General features: G+C 37.4%; 1 pseudogene; it reads left to right on the top strand.

The window, feature by feature from the left end:
• LOC110127346 (N-acylneuraminate-9-phosphatase pseudogene) overlaps positions 1 to 9,744 on the top strand; it is a 78,431-nt pseudogene extending 68,687 nt beyond the window's left edge.
• The last annotated feature ends 9,658 nt before the right edge of the window (positions 9,745 to 19,402 follow it).

The following is a 19,402-nucleotide window of genomic DNA, read 5'->3' as shown; positions in this document are numbered from 1 at the left end:
TGTCTACAAGTATTCATAGCTATTATTTTAACTTAAATTCTGCCACAAATTCATTTGTAAAAGTCTTCACACAGATGAAAGTCTATAAAAAAGAATGGCACCTATTTTGGGTGTGATGGTGGGGATTATGACAACAGTTTCGACAGAGAGTTATTCATACAAGGCACTAACATATTAGTTAATTCTAAATAACCAATTTAGAACAAGAAAAGGGCCAATGAGGTCACAATCAACACCCTCATTATACAGACGGATAAACCCGGAAAAGGTAAGCAACTTGTTCAAGGCTCACAGCCTTGGATTCCCAGTGCAGTTTCTAGAATGTAAGTGGTAGCAACATGTGTGTATCCTCCTTGTTTTCTCTACAGAGAACCCTGCACATAGCTCGGATAGGCACTGTACCTAATTCACAAAGCAATAAGGCAGCAGGGCTGCAATTAGAAAGCACTCTTTCTACACCCTGTTTGTGAATATCACCTTTGTATGGGTAATTTCCTTACTCCTCTCAGCTTCATAAGAAAGAGAAAAAAACATTTTACCCACAGTGTCTAGCACAGTGATTGACACATAGTGGCAACTGTGAGCTGAAGCTAAGTTTAACAGTGAGTGATGGACGCTACCTCCCAACAGAGGTTGCAGGCAAAGCAGGAATCAGAAGCAGGGTTTGTGAAGTTCACGTTATGAGCAAAATTCACCTGAATAATTGAAACAATGGTCCAGCTATTTGGGAAAAGGAGTGAAATTCTAATTCTATAAATTAGTTGCTTATAATGGATTTAATGTCTCAGTCCCAGACTTTGTGCCATTCTTTGGCTAAACTTGCTTGCAATCTTAATTCTACTTGAGAAACTTTATTTTCTTCCAAGCCAGAATAAAGTTGAATGCTAACTGGATGTACTTGCACAGTCTTCTAGTTTGTCACTGTTTGTTTCTTTAACAACCTTTTGACCCCTTTACATTTTTACTGTCTTCTCCTGATAGTAACAGGGACTTACATAAAATTCCTTTGTTCCATTGTTTGCTGTTTCAAGTTCCATTGTTTTGCTATTATCTTAAAAGAGGTACATGATCTCTAAAGACTCGCAATGATAATGTTTTGACATTGTAATTTAACATGGCAATGTGGTCTCAATAATTTTTCAGCGACATTGTTTTACCACTGTCTTGACATTGTAAAATGGTCTCTCTAGACTTACATTTTGCTTTCGCCTTGACACTGTAATATGGTCTCTATAGATTTGCATTGAAATTTGTTTTGTCATTGTCTTGATATCATAATGTCCTCTCCACGGACTTCTCTTTACGTATATAATCCTCTCTAAAGACTTGAATATCAGCCCCATTACAAGAGCAATGTGCACTGTTAACTTCCCATTCAGGTGAACTGGGAATGATCTTTCATGGTTTCCACTTAACAGTAAGTATCACATCTCATCAATAACTATTTTCAAACTCTTTTATCTAAACTCTTTCCAAATTTCATTCCTGATGCAGGGTTTTTACCAAGAAGCAAAGTGGACAAATTTCCATTAGGTAAAATCAGCCTGCACATTTTTCATTTTTAATATTAAATTCACTCACTTTAAAAGCATTAAAGTGGAGCAGATCATGAGGGAGCTTGCCACTCTCTAACCCATAATGGGGAACTATTTCACAGAGTAGATCCAACCTGTACAATAACACAGCAGACTACTTTAAAAGAGGAAATCCTGATACTTTCCCTAACTCATGCAATACCTTGGTAAATGCTGTTCCCCCTATTAATGTCTTCACTTTTAATGCTCACTGCTTCAGACAGTGCACTGCATGTATCATCTTGCCCCGATATTGTGTAGCCTAAAAACACCATGAGTGTTTAAAATCCACATTTTCATCCACTCTTCTACATGCATGTCTCAGTGGAATCATTTTTTCTTAGTGACGAAATGCAAGTTTAAACAAAAGCAAGCTCATTTAGTGTTATTATGAATTTTGCCTGGAATGGAAATGGAATCTTTCTTTTGAACCCCATGGGGGAAAGTGGGGAATTGAGTAAGTCTCTGATAGTTGGACTGTTCCTAGAATGTAGCCCCTGCTGACTGAATGCTCACCCCAACTGTGGTGGAACATTAGGAACATGTTTATAACATTTAGTGAGTTCCTGCATTGTGCCAAGCACTTAGACTCTACAAACCCATAAGCTCCATAAATGTCTGTTACCACCTACCCCTTTGGGGGCTTTGAGAGCCTAGGTCACTTGCTAAGTTAACACAGATATTACTTTCTAGCGGTAGGATTTAAATCAAGTTAATCTCAAAGAGCATTTAAAGGGGCAGAATCATATCTGAATTGCCCTAACTTCTAACTGATGTATATTGTTCGTTCAGCAATAAACACAGGTGATAAAGCACAGTGGCATCACAATGCCAGTGACTTTGGTACCAAGAGAAAGCACAGATATTTTCCCATCACATGACATTTACTGCAGATCTCTGAAAATAGCATTTATGCTCGTCACTACTTCAAAATTGCAATCATTGTTAATAGATCTATCTCTAGAACTAGTTATGTAATATCTTAAAAAATTATGTATATTACTATTTTATAATTTGAGTTTTCTAATGTTTTGATAATTGCACTTCAATATAATTGTTTTCCTCTTATGATTTCCTTCTATGAATTTTGCCATGTCCACCCCCACCACCTGTATTTTTATTTACATAATGTTTTCTTTAAAATAATAAATGTTTTACTCATTGCATTCTTTACTGAGGAAGTTTTCTCTTTCTCCTGTTATAATAGCTGGTCATATTTTTTGAAAACATTAAAATAAATATACAATAATTAGAATTTTAATAAGAAGAATCTTTAGCTCACATTCCACATTTTGAGAAATTCTAAACTAAGGCATGAAATTCCACAAATGGCACTATCTTGGCAAAAGCAGTCTGCTTTACTAAAAGATCAGTCATCACTGGGTGATCGGGAGGTTTCTCTAAGGTTTCTCTTTGCATTCTGTAAATGCAAACCTGCTTCACACAGAGTTCAGGGCAGCTCTCGCTGTTGCATAAGGCATTCCCTCTGAGGCAGAAAGAACCTGGCTTTTGAGTCATATTGTGGTATGGCATCTTACCAGCTATCCACTAGCTGTGCAATCTTAGCTAAATCACTCAAGCTTAGCTGATTTCCTCCACCTACCCCATATTCCAACAAAGAGTAAAACACTAAAGACTCCACCAAAAAAACTGTTAAAAATATTAAAGGAATTCAGTAAAACTGCAGATACAAAACAAACATATCAAAAACAGTTGTGTTTCAATAACAATGAACTATCTGAAAAAGAAATAAAGAAAAACTCATTTACCATAGCATCAAAACAATAAAATGCTTAAGAATAAATTTAGTTAGGGAAATGAAAGATCTGAACACTAAAAACTATAACACATTGATTAAAATAAAAGACCTAATTAAGTGGAAATATATCCTGTTTTCATTGATTGGAAGAATTAATATTATTAAAAAGTCCATACTACCCAAAGCCATATGAGACTCAAAAAAATTCATATCAAAATTCCAGTGGTATTTTTCTTGAGAATAGAAAAAAAAAAAAACAGTCCTAAAATTAGTATAGAATTACATCGAATCACAGAAGACTGGCAACCAAGGTCATTCTGGAAAAAAAAAAAAAAGGAACAAAGCTGGAGGGGGCACACTTCCTAATTTCAAAGTTTACTGCAAAGATATCATCAAAACAGTACAGTAACAGCATAAAAAAGACACAGAACAGTGGAACAGTGGAACAGAATCAAGAGCCCAGAAACAAACTTACATATATACAGACAACTAATATTTGGCAAGGAAGCCAAGAATATGCAATGAGGAAAGGACAGTCTTTTCAATAAATGATGCTGGGAAAGTTGGATATCTACAGGCAAAGAGGAGAAGGAAATAGCAACCCACTCCAGCACTCTTGCCTGGAAAATCCCGTGGACAGAGGAGCGTGGTAGGCTACAGTTCATGGGATCGCGAAGAGTCAGACATGACTGAGCAACTTCACTTTCACTTTTCACTTTCATGCACTGGAGAAGGAAATGGCAACCCACTCCAGTGTTCTTGCCTAGAGAATCCCAGGGACGAAGGTGCCTGGTGGGCTGCCGTCTATGGGGTGGCACAGAGTCGGACACGACTGAAGTGACGCAGCAGCAGCAGCACAGGCAAAAGAATGAAACTGCTCCCCTATCTTGCACCACACACAAAAGCTAACTCAAAATGAATTAAAATCAAAAGACGACCTATACTGCTACACTCCAGGAACAGCTCCTTGGCATCGGTTTTGGCAATGACTCTGACATCAAAAACATAGGCAAAAGTAAACAAGTGGAGCTGCATCAAACACAAAACGTTCTGCACAGCAAAGAAAACCATCAACAAAATTAAAAGGCAACCTATACAAGATGAGAAAATATTTGCAAACTATATGTCTGATGCATAGTTAATATCTGAAATGTATAAAGAACTCATACAGCTCAATAGCATAAAAAACAAACAAATAATGCCATTTAAAATGATCAAATGTCTGAACAGACATTTTCCCAAAGATAGCACTCATTGCAAGAATGTGGAGAAAAGGGAAACTTTATGTGCTGTTGAACAGCTACTATGGAAAATATTATAGAAGTTCCTCAAAAAATTAAAAATAGAATAAATATATGATCTAACAACCCCGCCTCTGTGTATATATCCAAAAAACTTGAAACAAGGATCTCAAAAAGAAATCTGCATCTCATGTTCATTGCAGCAGTATTCATAATAGTCAAGATACAAAGACAACATGCATCTGTTGATAGATTAGTAGATAAAGACAATGTGGTAGATATATGTATAAATAATGTAATACCACTTAGTCACAAAAAAGAAAAAAGATCCTGCCATTTGCAATAACATGGATAAACCTAGAGAGCATTATGCTGAGTGAAATAAGCCAGATAGTAAAAAAACTAATACCGTATAGTGTCACTTATATGTGGAATCTAAGAGTCAAACTCATAGAAACAGAGATGGTTGCCAAAGATTGAGGGGACAGAGGGGAAATGGGGAGATGCTGGTCAAAGGGTAAAAAGTTTCAGTTATAAGATAAATAATTCCTGAGGATCTAATGTACAGTATGCTAATTATTATATGTTATACTGTATACCTGAAATTTGCTAGAGTAAATCTTAAGTGTTCTCACCACACACAGAAAAAAATGTTAATTATGTATGTTAATCAACTTGATTGGGTAATGATTTTGCAATACATACATATAACAAATCATCACATTAAACACCTTAAATATATACACCATTTTATTTGTCAATTATATCCTAATAAATCTGGGGGAAAAATGAACAAATGGGATACCATTCAAGATGCCTGATCCTTATAAGTTCTCACAGAATGCTTGTTCTCTTCCCTAGTTGCACTCACCACCACTCCTTCTCTGGGTTAAGAGGGTAAGGAGAAAACTGGTAGCTAAACAGAAAGACAAATGATTCCAGTGGTGTATTTCACACTACTGTGTCTGACAAGTAAAGACTCAGCTTTGAGTGGAATCTAGGGTGGTAGAAAATGCACCTGATTCAGAAAATCTAGGATTCCTATGTCCACACATTTCCAGGTGATTTTGGACCAAGGAATTTCCTTGACTATCAACTTTTCTTCTCTCTACATTAGAATGATGTTCAATATACACCACTGGTTTGTTGTAATAATTAACACAAAAGATATGCAAGAGGACTTTGCCCACAATAGATAGGAAAATCTTGCAGTTATCTCTCTGACTTTCGGGCTTCTCAACTTACTTGTAACTTTCCTGGATGACTCAGTTATCATTATGAGCATCCATTATTTTATTAGGTGGTAGGGCAAATTGTTTCTAGAATACTTATCTTCCTTTTCTACAATAGTGGGCGTCCCTGGTGGCCCAGTGTTAAAAAATATCTGCCTGCAATGCAAGAAACCTGGGTTTGATCCCTGGGTTGGGAAGATCCCCTGGAGAAGGGAACGGCAACCCACTCCTATATTCTTGCCTGGGAAATCCCATGGACAGAGGAGCCTGGCAGGCTCAAGTCCATGGGATCACAAAGAGTCAGACACAACTGAGTGACTAACACTCCTGCAATATTGAACTACAATACTGTCCCACCTGCTCCATGTTTATTACTTTATATATTAAAAATGTATTATTGATCATCTACAATATGTCATAGTGGAGCCATAGCTAATAGGAAGACCTAACACTTACTTAAACAGAACTCAGTATATATCAGACTTAAAAGCATTTTATGTGATATATATATATATATATATATATATATATATGTATGTATGTGTGTGTGTTATTCACTCAGTCATGTCCAACTCTTTGTGACCCCATAGACTGTAGCCCGCCAAGCTCCTCTTGATGCAGGAAATCTCCAAGCAAGAATACTAGAGTGGGTTGCTATTCCTTTCTCCAATATATATGTATGTGTGTGTGTGTGTGTATTTTTTTTTAATCTTTGCATCAATTCTATGATCTCTAATTTGGAGATGAGGAAACTAAAACACAAGTTAAATAGCTTGCCCAAGGTCACACAGCTAGTAGCTGGCAGAGTTAGAAATCATCTGATACAGTCTAATTCTAGAGTCTTTGTTCTAATTATTACATTATATCCCTTTTCAAGATAACATAATATCTTCCTTCATGGAGCTGCTGTGTAATAAGTGCCTCTCAACAATTCTAAGGAATTAGAGCTTTGCAGCTTCCTGAGAATTTTCACAATAGTGTTTCATTTGATTTTTTTCAATGCCCCTGGAGACAGACAGGGATAACATTAGCCTTTTGCAACCATTTTAAAGTGCTGAAAAGCATATCAAAAATTGAGAAGCAAACACTTCAGCTTGAAATTTTAACAAGGCTAAAATGTTGTATCATGGATTTTCTCCTCTCTCCAATAACACTGTACAGGGTTATTATGATAATCAAATAACGTGATAGATGAGGAAATATTTTGTAAATTACAAAGAACTATATATTACCGAATAGATACCAGCAGCAGCAGCAATAATAGTAGTAGTTGTGGTAGTGGTAATTGTAGCAGTAACAGCATTTTCAATGCCCACAGAAGTCTGAATCTTCATGCAGGGTTAGTCTAATTTAGCCTAGAGCCATCATCTTTATGGGGCTTCCCTGGTGGCTTAGCCATAAAGAACCCACCTGCCAATGCCGGAGACTCGGGTCTGATCCTTGGGTAGGGAAGATCCCCTGGAGAAGGAAATGGTAACCCACTCCAGTAGTCTTGCCTGGGAAATCCCATGGACAGAGGAGACTGGTGAGCTACAGTCCATGGGGTCACAAAAGAGACAGACACAATTTAGAGGCTAAATAACAACATGACCTTTAGAGTAACCTGAAACCCCAAAGATCCAATTTGGTATTAAACCCACAGACAGCTATGTATTAGAACTATCTGCTAACCCAACTGTTGGAGGGTGTTTCAAACCCAACCATGAAGCCAGCCTACTGTTAGGAGTGACTGAGCAGCAAACCTCTGGGCTTTGTATCACCATCTGCTAAACGGCTTCCCTGATAGCTCAGTTGGTAAAGAATCTACCTGCAATGCAGGAGACTCCAGTTTGATTCCTGGGTTGGGAAGACCCACTGGAGAAGGGATCGGTTATCCACTCCAGTATTCTTGGGCTTCCCTTGTGACTCAGCTGGTAAAGAATCCGCCTGCAATGCAAGAGACCTGGGTTCAATCCCTGAGTTGGGAAGATCCCCTGGAGAAGGGATAGGCTACCCACCCCAGTATTCTGGCCTGGAGAATTCCACGGTTGGCAGTCCATGGGGTCGCAAAGAGTCAGACATGATGAGCAGTTTTCACTTTTACACTTTCATCTGCAAAATAGCTGGTGGAAGAAATAACAGAAAGAGTCCTCTTAGGCTCTCCTGTTGTCTTTGTGGTTTATCCCTCCACCTCGTTACCCACTGTGTTCATATCCTATTTCTAACACTCTGTGCTCTCTCCACCACAGGCATTTTTTTCAATAATCACTTTGTGCCTGTCATTTGTCAGCATGCATATGGTGATAAAGGAAATCTAATTTCTCTTGAGAATAATCAGAGAATTAAGTCAACATTCTTCACCTAACACACAATGTTCCTCTATTACAATGTTAGTAGAGATCTTGAATCCACAGAAGTTTGAGATGTTATTAACACATGTGGTCAAGACCAGCAACATTGTCAAGATTGCACAAAACTTTTTCTACAGCAGAAATTCTCTTTGATTCAAACTTGTGTAGTTGTATTCACTGATTTCATACATTTTGTGAAGTAGAAAGAGCTTGGGCTTTGGAGTCTGGCAAGTCTAAAATCTGAGTCTTGATGTATTCATCTGTATAGGGGAAGTAATGCCACTTACCTCACAGGGTTGTTCAGAACAGACTGAAACAGTGAGAGGGAATCCCTTTTCACAGAGCACCGGACATAGTAGACGCTCAGTCGTCATTCCTTTCTCCCCACACTCTCCTTCTGCCTGCTTTCAGCCACATTTGAAACCCACACTCAGAGTTTCAGAATTCAGCCCTTCATGCCCACTGGGATTTGTCAGACAGGAGCCTTGTTTTAGTGTTTTGTGGGTAACGATAGTGATGTTGATAGACAACAACAATCACTTATATAAGTGTCCAAAAGCAATGCATTTTTCTTGTTTTAAAAAAAGGGCACCAGGCGGGCCAGGTTTGCGCAGGCGCGCGCGGTGGCGGCGGCGGCTCGTCCGCGCGTCGAGCTGGCGGCGGCGGCAAGGCGCTGAGCAGAGTGCGGGCGGTCTTCTTCGACCGGGACAACACGCTCATTGACACGGCAGGCGCGAGTCGAAAGGGCATGTTGGAGGTGATAAAGCTCTTACAATCAAAATACAATTACAAAGAAGAGGCTGAAATCATCTGCAACAAAGTTCAAGTTCAACTCAGCAAGGAATGCTTTCATCCTTCTAATATGTGCATTACTGACCTCAGGGCTTCACACTGGGAAGGAGCAATCCAGGAAACCAAAGGCGGTGCAGCCAAGAGGAAATTAGCTGAAGAATGTTACTTCCTGTGGAAATCGACACGTTTACGGCACATGACGCTGGCCGAAGAGGTCAAAGCCATGCTCACTGAACTTCGTGAGGAGGTCCGCCTTCTCTTATTGACAAATGGAGAACAACAGACCCGGAGGGAGAAGGTTGAGGCTTGTGCCTGTCAGTCCTATTTTGACGCTATTGTTGTGGGTGGAGAGCAGAAAGAGGAGACACCGGCACCTTCCATATTTTATTATTCCTGTGACCTCCTCGGGGTACAGCCTGGAGACTGTGTGATGGTTGGTGACACGCTGGAAACTGATATTCAAGGAGGCCTCAATGCAGGGCCGAAGGCAACAGTCTGGATAAATGAAAATGGTATGGTGCCCCTGAAGTCATGCCCCACACCACATTATATCGTTTCTTCTGTGCTAGAGTTACCTGCCCTCTTACATAGCATAGACTGCAAAGTCAGTGTGTCCGCTGAAACACAGAAAACGGTATGCTTCCGAATTTTAGGGTCAAATTACAGGGTTCCAGCTAAGAAAAGATAAGGCATTCTCTCTACTGTGACCCAATTATAAGGATAATTACAGTTGTCATGTAATGGCCAACCAGCCATCGACTGGTATTTATATCTGAAAATCCAGAGTACAGTAATACAAGTTACTTTTGGTAGTGTCATCCAAGAAACTTTGAAGAAGTATATTTGTTAATCTGTGGCTTGAAATTTTTTTTTTTTTTAAACTATTAATCTGTTAGCATCTTGGATCTCTGAAGATACCAAGGAGGATGATTTGTTCATGGATGCACAAATACAGATTTTATGTTTTGGCTTAAAAATTTTTTTAAATAGCTATTCTGAAACATATATAATAGAGATTTATTAGAGCAGTTGGATCTGGTTGATATGAAGTAAGTACCAAGTCACATGCCAATCAAAGCATTTCATAGTGAAATTATTTTAATATTTTTCTGTTTTAAAAACATGCACCATATTTTTGCCTACTTTGAATGTATACTTCTCTTATGAATCTAATTTTTCTGCCTTACCTTTTTTTGGGGAGAGGGGATAGTTTTCCTATGGTGTGTATGTGACCAATAAATTCTTCCAGTAAAAAAGCTGTTAAAAAAAAAAAAGGGCACCAAAAGTAAAAGACTTATAAAAGCCTGTTCCCAGACACCTCAGCCTCTACTGGGACATGAGGAGCAAAATTATTGTTCCTGATATTTATTATGACTTTCACAACATAATTCACCAATAGACTTTTGCAAGGCCATTAGTTGTAATGACACCAGTTTTGTGCAAAGACCACATTCCAGTTAATTCTTATTTTTCAAATTGAAAAACGGTATTCAGATTAGATTCCAATGCCAGACGTCATTAATTTGGAAGTCTTGACTAGAAATAGGCAACATTTAATGGGGGGAAAAAAGCCTCACTAAAATCTACTGTCCATTCAATATATGACACTAATCAATTAGAGATGACTCCAAAGTGTATCCATATAAGTAATCATTGTTCATGTAGTCCATGCAAAAATTAAAAGTGTTGAGCGATAGGCATAGCATCCAAAGACAATTGTGCAACAGAAAAAGAAGCTCCTTGTGTAGAGCTAAAGTTTAACATTTGGTTTTCATTCTGCACCATTCAGTTTTACATGCATGGAATTCCCAGTAATATTGACGTAAGGAGAGCAGAGTATCAGTCACGTCTACCAGACAGATGTGAAAATTGAATTTTTCCAGTAAGTTACAATGTAAAAGGAAATACTGGTACATTGCAGGGTTAGATAGTGGAGGAGGAACACTGAGTGAAGATGAGGGCTGCAACTATAGCAACGTGGGAAATTGTGATTGTAAAAATCAGAGGAAGAACTATACTGATAGAGATGAGTAAGGGCAAAGGAATCTTCCCCTAATGATTCAGATGTATGAGACTGAAATATATGTAAGTGATAAGCTAGTGTTTCACCCACGCTACCACATAGGTAACGATTCTCAGGCAGGGAAAGATGCTGTGATTACAGACCAAAGCCTGAGCACAGACTACTCTCCGCCGAACATGACTGGTGTTTTGATAAGAAATGCACTCACCTTGTAAACTTCACTTATTTATTCCATGGGAGAATAAACATGATTAAAACCTCAGCGCACCCTAAAATGTCTTACAGTTTCACATGTGTTATAAGAAGTGCACATAAATAATTCAGTTTAGGATAGAGAACGGTCATGGTGACTTAAACAAATAATCAATAATATTTGTGTCATCATAATATTATTTCTTTCATATTGCTTTCACATATATTATCTCATTAAACCATCTCATAACTCCATAATGTAGGTATTATTAATGTTACTCCAATTCTATAGATATACTCATTGTAGTTAAATTCAGGGATGTGTCCTTAATTAAGCGTGGAGTGTGTGACCTTTTGGGGACTTAATTTCTGCTTGTAGTTGTTGTTTTTACTCCTTATTCTACTTTTGGAATCCCTGTGTTGTTGCTCACATTAAAATATGCCTGAAAAGTTTATAAAAGGTTTTTCTTATTTAAATCAGACAACTACCCTGTGAAGAAGTACTATTACACATATTTTACCTGTTTTATGGTGAAGAAAACTAGGACTTAGAGAAGTTGGTGTCTGGCCAAAATGTCACAAGTGGTAATAGCAGAAGGAGAGTTCTGGCCGAGATATTTTGATCACACATGGCTGTTTAGGAACTCAGAAGCTAAAGATATTATTTCTGACTATACTGAGTAGCATTTTGCTGGATCTTAAAAACTAAATAAGATCTTGGCAGAGAGAAGAGTAAGGCAGTGGAGGGACCATATCCAAAAAAAAAAGAATGCAGTAGGTCACACAGTCCAAGAAAGCAACATTGTAGGATGTATTGGGATAGAAAATAAAATCAGGTTTCAATCAGTGGGTGGAAAGTCTTAACTGCCTTTTCAGAAAGTTTGGAATTTATTCTTTGGGGATGGGGAGCTTTGAAGATAGATGATAATATTTTTATTATTCTTTACTATGTTTTTGTCTTTAATAATGGCAAACGAATGTGCTTTAAGGAGGAGAGACTGAAGTCATGGTTGCAAGTATGAAGATTATTGTAATAGTATGGACAGGCAATAGCAAAATTAGTATTAGGTATTGGCTATAGGAGACTCTCCAGGTGGTGCAGTGGTAAAGAATCTGCCTGCAATGCAGGAGGTGCAAGAGACACGAGTTCAGTCCCTGGATCAGGAAAATACCCTGGAGGAGGGAATGGCTACCCAGTTTAGTATTCTTGCCTGGAAAATTCCCTGGACAGAGGAGTCCGGCAGGCTAAAGACCTTGGGGCTGCAAAGAGTAGGATACGGCTAAGTAAGGGTGAACGAGAGCATAGGCAGTAGGAATGAAAATCAGAATAATTATCCCTATTTTGCAGATGAGAAAACTGAGGCATTGAAAAGACAATTTTAGATTTATGCAAGATTTCTTGTGGGTTATTATGGGCAATTAGATTTAGTAAATATGATGCTAAACTAATACTTTAAAGCATGGGATACAAAGTTTTGTCTCAGCTTGGACCTTCCTACAGACCTATTTCCCATGCCATGTACCCTTTATTCTCAGACACCCCAAACTACACATCAGATCCCAATGCACTCAGCCCTGTGTGCCATTCCAAACTGATATCTCTACCAGGAATCTTTTTCTCCCAGAGAACACTTGATTTATCCTCCATCCACAACCCTGTTTACTCTGAAGAACCTTCTCCAACGTTCCCAGTGTGCAGCTAAACTACGCCATCTATTATTACATGTGTATCTATTACAGCATTAATCACATTGTACTAACATTTAGGTATGTGTCTGCCTTGCCTTGAAGCCAAAAGCTAAGTTGCAATCATCTTCATGTCCCTAGAACCTTAATATTTTAAGGACCGTATAGTTTACTGAATGAACATATTGAGTATCTTCATCATTAATAATCATAGATTAATTGATTCTAGGATAAAGGGACAGGGTAGTGAGTAAAGACGCTATCTAACCCACTGGTTCCCCAGTCTCCAAAATGACACGGCAAAGACATGAATAGTTTGGGCCAGAATATATTTCTGAATTACAATTTTGAATATACTGATAGAAAGGTACCTAGCTATATGCAAAGCAGTACAAAGAAGACACAGGTCCTTATGTATTTGATTTTTCAAATGGTTTTCATTTCTAGGACTCTTCCTACCACTGCCGTTGCAATGCTGTCCTCTTTATTCAACCCTCGCATGCCTCCCTTGTCCCTCGCTCCAAACTGATTACCTGATCTCCACCTCACCTGACACCTTATTTTTTCTTTGCCTCAGCTGTCCCATGACCTAATTAGGCAGCTGAGCACCCAGCCCTGCTGCTGACTCTGCCTCACAGATGGAGTCTCTGAAAACACCCCATTCCTTGCCCTGAAAGGAGACTACAGTGGCAGTCCTGAGTGGAAAGGCATTGTATTGCTAAGATGAGCAGTGCTCTGTTGCGGGGAGGGTGGAGTAAAAGGATCTGCATTTACTGGAAAGTTCTTTTCTCTTCATTGCTTACATCACGTCAACTTTCATCAGACAAAGATATGCAAAAGTGAGATGTGAAATGATTCAGACATTTTTGACAAAGCACCATGCAGACTAGACAAAAGAATGTATGTAAAGGGGAACATGCTCATTTCAAACTGTTTCATGTGCTCTTTGTAAATTTCCTGTTGTCCCCTCAAAGGACCAAGTGTGAAACAAGGTACTCTGGTATCTCAGTCAGAAGATTCAGAGAATGCATGTTTACCTAACTTTATTGGGCCTTTAGAGAGAGCTTTGGTGATATACTAATATTAATGGTTTTTAAGCTAGAAAGTCAAAGTTAAGTATAAGTTTTACTTGATTAGTTTATGCACACTCAAATTTGCAAATGAGTGATATTGGGTCATAATACAACATACAAACAAAATTTAAGAGGGGAAGCAAGAGTTAATATAAATTTGTTTCAAACTCCATACTCTCTGGAAGGAACAAGTTTTGCAAATATTATAAGTTCATTATACTGAATATCTAGGCCACCATAACCCTTCTAGTTATTAATAGTGTGACTATTAAGACCTTGGTCTTGGGAGTGAGAATTAATTGGTGAAAATCCTTGCTCTTCCCTTTGATAGCTTTTTGAACTTGGGGAATTTCCTTCACCTATATAAGCCTCTGTTATGGAAATAACATAAGTACCTACCTAATAGACTTGTCAGAAGGACTGAATGAGCTAAAGATATGAAGTGTATAAGTACCTGCATAGCAATATATAAGAATAGATACTGTGTAAATATTATTAGCTATACTTCACTGGCTTTCAACTTTTCCAGGAATTACTATCATAATTAGGAAACAGCTATTATTTCTTTGAGTAGTCCTTAATGTTAATTATTCATTGACTAACTTCTGAATCTACTATAAAAATTTGATTATGTAAAACTAAAGGGTCAACAGAAATCTTGTGTTCAAATGTAAATGTTATCGTGTATAAAGTTCTACTGTTTGGTTATCACGGTGGTCTACAAATATTTTCTATCCTCCCGTAAAAAAGTAGAGTCTAATTCCTCTCCCCTTGAATGGAGGTTGGTCTAGTGACTCGCTTCTAGCAAAAAAGACACGACTGAAATAAGACGGTATGATTTCTGAGACTGTATAGGGAGAAGTGTTGTGACAACCCTGGCTCATTTAGGATACAAACCTACACTGAGCCCTGAGTCTTCATGCTGCAGACCGCATGGAAAGACCACCTAGAGACAGAAGATCCTTGAGGAATCCCAGGCTATCCTCGCCTCTCAGCTGTTTAATCCCTTGCATCAACCACCAGATATAAATGAAAGCCTTAGGTGATTCTAGGCTTCAACATTCAGGCCCTAGATGACAAAGAATGAAGCAGAGACAAGATATTACCTTGAATCACTGCCCAAATTTGCAGACTTGCAATCAAAATAAATATTGTTTTAGTCCACTAAGTTTTGGGGTGATTGCTTATGCAGCAAAAATTATTGGGGAGAATGACCAGTTTGTGTGCATCTGTGTGTATGAGATGTTTTGCTTATGAAGTTACTGTTTAGTCTCTAAGTCATTTTCAACTCTTTTGCGACTGTAGCCCGCCAGGCTCCTCCCTCCATGGGATTTCACAGGCAAGAATACTGGAGTGGGTTGCCATTTCCTTCTCTGGGGATCTTCCTGACCAGGTGGATTATTTAACCCTGAGCCACCAGGGAATCCCTTGATTATAAGGAATGTTCATTAAATACACAGCTTCCCAACTTGGCCCAACTAGGAGTTTTAACTGTGTCTGATGTGCTTCAAAAGTGCTCCAAAAGGCATTCCTAAACAATTAGCACACAGTAGCATTTTCCTACAAAGGACCTTAGATGTAGTGTAGTCTAACCTTTTTCTTTTCATGAAAAACCACACTCAAAAAGGCCATGTAATTTTTCCTATATTTTACAGCAAGATGGTACCACCAATTCCACAGGCTCTCTGCTTCCCTGAGGCTTTGTAGATCACTCCCCGATATCTCATAGCTGTCTTGAATATTGCCCCTATTACAGTGTAGTTTGATTACTGCTTCACTCTCTATCCCTACTAGACTATTCTCTATTTGGCAGCAGGTACTTTTTTGTTTTTCATTTTTGTACACATAGTAACTGGCATGTCCTCAATTAGTGAAATGTGTGTTGATAAAAAGACTTCTGGAGAAATGTATAATTTGGCATTTTTTCTAATGGATTTAGATTAGTTGTTCTCAATCAAGAAATACTAATGTCAAGGCCATACTCAAAGAACTCTGATTGAATTAGCCTAGAGGAGACCCTGTAGGTTTTAAAAGTTTTTAAGCTAATCTTGCAAATAACTGTATTGTCATAAGTAACTACCAGTTGTGCTTCCCTGAGCAAGTCATTTCTCTAAACTGCATCTACACAGAAGAGTGCCTAAAAGAGGTCTCTTGGAGGACAAATTTAATTCATTTTTTAATCTCCATCCATAGCTCATTGTCTAATCAATAGTAATGTCACTGGCTATTTGAGGATGGGAGAGAAGTAGCAAACGTAGTACCTCATTTGAGGCAAACCTTCCCACCACCATACACGTGGGTTGGTTGGCTTGTTTTAATGACTTCCTAGAAGTCATCCCTCTCATCACCTAAGAACTCAAGTTCATTGCGATGCTTAACAGAGCAACCTTGTTCTTGAATCAGAAATGTAGGTCTACCCTGAGGCTTTGCCTGCCCTTGAATTGAATACAGAAGGCGAAATGGTTAGTTTTACCTATCTTAACTTGACCCTAAAAAATGTGTAGTGAAGTCTGCTGAAGAATGCTATTTTAACATCCAAAGAATCGTAGGCCCAGCTATTTTCTTTATTTAAACATCCAAACTGATTTAGTACTTCTATGTGCTTTTATTCACCTCTTTGTCCATTTTTTCTTGGCAAAATAAGCGGTTAAACCCATCTCACATGTAACAATAATGAAATCCCATGGAAATTAGTGAATAAACAAATATAGGGTGTATTTTAAACATAAGAGTATAATAGCTGCAAAACAACTTGGGGCAGCTGAACATGGAGAGGCATGGGCATCACACAGACCTCTTACCGTGAAGCTGTGCTTAATTTACAACTCTGTTCACCTCGGTTCAGTCAGTTCATTCAGTAGCTCAGTCATGTCCATCTCTTTGTGACCCCATAAACTGCAGCATGCCTGGCTCTCCCTGTCCATCACCAGCTCCCCAAGTTTACTCAAACTCATGTCCATTGAATTGGTGATGCCACCCAACCATCTCAAGCGAGGAAACATCCATAAAAGCACAGAATTGGTGCTCTGTAAATGTTACCTTTTCATTTCTAGACACATGGACAAACTATTACATATGTCCTTCTAGATCTTTTCCCCTTCCTAATCTACCAGGAGATTCTGGGGAAAGTCTGAGCCATCTCCATATTTTCATTTGTATGTTTCCAAGAGTAAGAATGGTTACATGGGTATTTTAATTATGTTTATGAGATAGTTTCTGCTACATGTAAAATAATTCTTGCTAGACCCTATTAGAGCTTTTCTTACCCAGATCTCCCCCAAATAACCTTATAAACCCTTAAGCCAATTCAACATATCAGTGCTTACTCAGTTCATTTTGACTCCTCTAAGAAACTTTGATACATTAAAGGTATTTTATAATTATGAACAAATCTATGTAAAAATGTTTTCTTGCACAAATACAGTGTACATGCTATCTAAATGGCTTCTTATGCCCTAAATGAAAAGAATTCCACTCCCTCTTTCCATTTTTCTGACTTGGTTCTTTAGGAAAATGTTTCTTCTTACTTTACTTTTCAGCTTCTATTTTATTGTACCAATAACTCACAACCCAACGATGAAATAAAGACTTGACTTTTTAGACTGTAGATAAAAATGTTAAAAATTAAAATATTGTTGTTTTTCCAAGTTATATGATGAAATTTAGTGTATAAATCATACAGACTTTTAAGTAAAGTTTTACTTTGGCAAGTAAAGATCCTAGGCAAAATTTACTATATGGTTTAACCACTATGTTAAATATCTCTCAACTTGTGTTGTGGAATAGTATTTTTATCTACGTACAATATATTCTAAGTTGTTCTAATATAAAGGCATAAAGATGTCTCTTCCTAAGTCTCCAGATATCTCCCTCCCACCAATGAAGTTGCACCTAAAATGTAAACCATTTCTTCTCAAATTTTGATGTAGAGAAATGCAAAAATAGTCCTCATCTGAGACTTGTCTAAATTCCCATAATGTACTAGGGTTCATATTCTTGCTGCTGAGGTCTTTGTTGGGCAGTATGCCCAGTGAATCTCAGCCTAGGATTTAAGATTCTTGAGCTACGTTAACATATTTGAAAATATTATTCCAATCAGTAGTCTCTAAGTGCCTTCATTTTTTCAAGTACCGAATGGACATAATTGAATATTTACTACATCTTAGAGAAATGTGCAGCTTTCAGAACACTGAAACATTTAAGAGGCTCAGATGAAAGATTAAAGAATTAAGTGTACAGACCATCTTTCTTAGTTTTAATCCAAATGGGTAATATTCATTATGATGTAAAACAGCAGGATACATAGCATAATTGGGCACATTGAACGAAGTATCTCAAAAATCACTAGCTAGACAAAAACTGAACCAAATCACCTAGTCTCATAGTATCTAAGATTATTAGGAAGATAATATAGCTAATACTTTATATCTGCCTTTTTTTTCCTTTAAAACAAAACACACTTTCTTGCTTATTGGACTGTTCTTAGACTTTTATTTCGGTGAATAATTCACTCATTCCTTGTTTAGGATGACAAGAGAAAGTGAGCAGGAAAAAGAAAAAAATTAATACAATTCCAATTCCTAAGACTATGAAATCGCTGCATATATCTAAATAATTTCCTGTATAGCCTTCAATATTCAAAATACTTTTATATAAATAGATATATAAATTTATACAACTATATGTATATTACAGAATGTAACTACTATTTTATTATTTGATTGGCTTCAGGGCAGTCTTCCTTCTAGTTCTTATGTTGCAGAACACAGTATCATTTTCATCTAACCTTCTTTCTCTAATGGGTTTCACAATTCTTTGTGTTTAAATTATAATTATTTATCATCTAAAAATGTATTTTACTCTAGATTGCTTCGTATTATTGCAAAAGAAGATTGTTGAGTGAAAAACTGCAATTTGTTATTTTAATATGCCCAATAAGTTAGATCGATAGCAAAATTCTAAAAGAGGAAAAGGATAATCTACTTTCTGATATTGTATGTCCTTTGTTACTTCAACCATTAACATCTGTGAGCTGCTGTCAGTAATTTCTTTAATGAGATTATTGTGTTTTTCTTTTAGAAATGTAACTGTCAGGCATTTTACATTTGTCCTTGCTAATAATTCCCCAGGCCTTTATTAAAGAGATTTACAGATTTCTTAAATCCACAGTCCTGCATCACTCTGATACTGACTTCCAATAAAATAATAAATTAGATTTTATTCTTCGCCTTATCCTTACAAATGAGCAAATAAAAAAATGTTTACTGAATAAGCTGTCCAAAGCCAAAATAAATCTTATGCTTCTCTTTTCCAAATGTTTTGATAGCTATAAATGAGCATCTACTTGACATTGAATAAAATGATCATTTTAACATTATAAATTTTTATAAAAATGAGAACTTCATAATGGGAAAAGATGCATTGTGTTCAGGTGCTTTTCAAAGCAAGCATCCAAATGATAGCAAATTAATCAAATATTTTTTTCTACAACCACTTTTTT

This window comes from Odocoileus virginianus, chromosome 6 (assembly GCF_023699985.2).
Source record: "Odocoileus virginianus isolate 20LAN1187 ecotype Illinois chromosome 6, Ovbor_1.2, whole genome shotgun sequence".
In the NCBI taxonomy this organism is placed as follows: domain Eukaryota; kingdom Metazoa; phylum Chordata; class Mammalia; order Artiodactyla; family Cervidae; genus Odocoileus; species Odocoileus virginianus.
Note: the sequence above shows the minus strand (reverse complement) of the source record. Positions and strands in the feature narration are given on the sequence as shown.